We start from the raw sequence: 3,345 nt of genomic DNA, 5'->3' as shown, positions 1-3,345 counted from the left end.
ATGTTAAAGGGGAACTCCACGAAAAAATGAAAATTTGATAGCCTGTAGAGTTTCGGGCGCTGAGTCGAATGGTCTTGGTCCGAAGTCTCTACGAGAAAGCGTTCTTGAGATATTTCAATTTTAGCCACGCCCCATACCAATGTATGTGTGACGTCATTGTGGCAATGTGCGAAAATACTTGGATTTTGAATCTCACTTTCTTCAGGACGAAAGTCACTTCAGAAAGTAGTTTGCCAAGTCGCCTGAGCCGCTGCAATGCCAAATTGTTGTGTTGTTGATTGTGCCAGTATCACATCATCCTCCTGGGGTTAGTTTTCTCAAATTCCCAAAGGATGGAGACCTGGCAAAGCGCCGAGATGTTGCAATGCGTCGTGAAAATTTCAAGCCTATTTTCGCAGCACGAGCTATGTTTGCTCGCTGCATTTATGATCCAGAGGGACTTGAGAGCTGAGTTTTGACGAGTACGCCGTCCAGGAAAGCCCTCATCAGTGTACCAGTGCCCTCCGAACCGTGAGCCTCCAGCAAAGCGAACTCAACAAGCTGCAACTGAGAAAGCAGGGCGAGATACGTCCCATCAGGATCAGAAGAGTACATCACCCCATCAACTCCGACTGCAGCTAGCTGATGAACGATATTACCCCAGTAACTTTGCCATACCAGTACTCAAACTGTGCACATCTGTCATCAACTGGGACGCAAACAGACAGACCCCCAGCAAGTACGAAGGTTACAGAACTGTTTGCTTGCGATGTGCAGGCAGCATGCACGACGAACTGTCTCACCAATCCTGCCAAACTGAACCAGTGTAAGTTGATTGCGTGGATATGTCTCTATTTATAACAGCTACCCTACTTCTAGGCATGGTTGCATGAATACCATATCACTCAGAGCAGTTGTTAGAAGTCTGGACAGCCTTGGAATAGTGCAAGTAAAGTGAAACAAAAATATATTACACTCCGAGTTCCACGCTTGCGGGATCACCAGGCCAAAAAAAATCTAATTTCGAACAAGGAATGGGTTCTGGTTGTATGCGAAAGAAAAGTAAGTGAAGACCTATTGTGCAAGGAATACAGTGGGAACTACACATATTATACACATGCACTCACACCATCACCCACATGCGCGCGCGTGCGTGTGCGTGCACACACACAAACACAACAACACACACATATACGCACCCACATACTCAAACTCACTCGCACGCACGCTAGCCTAAGGATAGTACATATGCTGTAGTAGTGGTATACTTAGTGAAATGACTATGTGTACATCTAATGACGCCGCCACTCCACGCCAGAAGACAACAAACATCTGCTGCATTTTTGCTCCCGTTTCTTATGGGCAACACAGGGAATGAAACGAACAATGCAATTGAGAACAAGAGTCGTCCTGTACGGTGAAGTTTCCATTTTCTCATACAGCAGTATATCGTCTAAGCAAGTGTGTTTTCTCCACATTCTTTTTGCCATGCAGGTATATCACAGTGTCATGCCAAACTACATTCTCAAACGCATTCGTTTCTCAATTCTGGGGATGATTGGACATGCACATCTCGCAGCTCTTGACGACGTCAATGTCAACCGTCGCCACAGCACAACCAAAAAGACCGCGATAGGAAGGTATAAAGTCCAGTTCTCAAAGCATAAAGAAGACTGTGGCCAAATAGAAAATTATACGACAGAAAGAGCTATGAGTATGTTGACAAGCTCATGTGTGAGGTGGTAGCGGTTGCAAATGGCAACCTCCATGTTCCTGCCTTGGAGAAGCGTGTTTCCCTGCCAAATTCCAGGTGGAAGCCTCCTGAGAAGGCTGAGGTGGTGCAGGATTTGGATATCTTTGCCTGATGGTATTCACAACGCAGGCTGGAAGACGACAACGAACGTGCTTGCCCAATTTGCCGTGTACATAGTGTGTACTGCCTGTGTGCCGCATAGCGTAGAGATCTACACAAACACAGAATGTCATATGGAATGTGTATGATGAGTGCTTGTACACATACCACATTGCTGTACCGTAATAATTATTATAGTCAAATACTCATTTACTCTACATATGCGCTGTATTGCACCTACCGGTACCTACCTGCACTTTCAGTGCGCGCGCCATACTAATTTAGTGTCCACTGGTACAAAGATGGAGGGTCTTGTAGAATTTACCATAATTGCTGATTTCAAATTGAATTCCAATGATCTGGGGGATGAATACTGATTAGGACGCGTTCGATTACCTACTAGTACAGAGATGTCTTGGTCAGAAAGTACAGATTTCTTACTCTCCTGCCAGAATTTGTGCATTATTTTGGTGTACGCTTTCTTGACCCCACGCTTGTACGTTGCATGCCATGGTATACTAGAAAACGAGTTTATTGACAAAGTCTATCGCTTGAAACGATAAAGTATGGGTTCGGGTGTGATCAAATGCACCCATGGTGCTCATAAACTGTGTGCAGTGCTCTCTTCACCAACAGAACACTACCTACCATACTTTGTAGATCTTGTACCAAGCCAAGGGAAAATGACAAAGACAAAATGTGAGTCATGCATGAAAACTTGTGATAGCACGGTCTATAGTACAGAACAACGTTGTTCGTGCTATGCCTGACAACAATAATTAGTTACACACAAAACATTACGCGCATCGATCCTCACAAGATAAGTCAAGACATACTCGGAGCAAAGAGAAATTTGTTTGTGTCATGCATGAAACTTGTGATAACTACCAGTACAATGTCTTTCTTGTGCGACGCCTACTGTAGTGCGCCTGACAACAATAAATTTCCCCCAAAAAATAAGAATAAGTGTATCATGCTGATACGCGATCCTCACAAGACAAGTCAAGGCAAACTAATTGAGGCTTACCTAATGTCAGACTCTTCTGTCACTGGCATTGGCGGCTTCTGCATGTCGAGATAACCTCGAAGAGCAGTGATGAGCACAGCCTAATGCAAGGATACGATCTCGTAATCTGCGAGGTCCGCTACGCAAGAAACCTTGGGCCGTCTTGTCGACAGCGACGGCAGCATCCTACCAGCAAAATCATTCCCGCGGGCTGGGCATGGCTATACACTTTTGTCCACGCTCGCACCAGTCGGAGTCCCAAACGAATCGAGATTCTGGTGGCCAAGCTACTCGTCTTCTGTCGGACGCAGCTGCTGACGCATCTTCTTCCTCCACATTTGTTACACGCGATGGCAGCTCCTCAGCAGAGTATCTGGGCTCCCTGCCCCAACCATACGCGGCGGTGGGCTGTTGGTCGTCCACACTGGCCTCAGCATCGCTGCCTTCATTGCTGGGGACAGAGGATTGTTCGGAATCGCCCATCTTCCCTTGAAATACCAACTAAAAT

The 3,345-nt window shown here is 45.9% G+C and overlaps 1 long non-coding RNA gene across 1 annotated transcript; it reads right to left on the bottom strand.

The window, feature by feature from the left end:
* Nucleotides 1-1,614: 1,614 nt before the first annotated feature.
* Nucleotides 1,615-3,297, bottom strand: LOC135815877 (uncharacterized). Its single transcript, XR_010553330.1, has 2 exons — nt 2,859-3,297; nt 1,615-1,943 (listed from the first exon to the last, which is right to left on the bottom strand). It is a non-coding gene; the product is annotated as an uncharacterized LOC135815877 (long non-coding RNA).
* Between the last annotated feature and the right edge of the window lie 48 nt (nt 3,298-3,345).

Source organism: Sycon ciliatum, chromosome 4 (genome assembly GCF_964019385.1).
Source record: "Sycon ciliatum chromosome 4, ocSycCili1.1, whole genome shotgun sequence".
Classification (NCBI taxonomy): Eukaryota; Metazoa; Porifera; class Calcarea; order Leucosolenida; family Sycettidae; genus Sycon; species Sycon ciliatum.
Note: the sequence above shows the minus strand (reverse complement) of the source record. Positions and strands in the feature narration are given on the sequence as shown.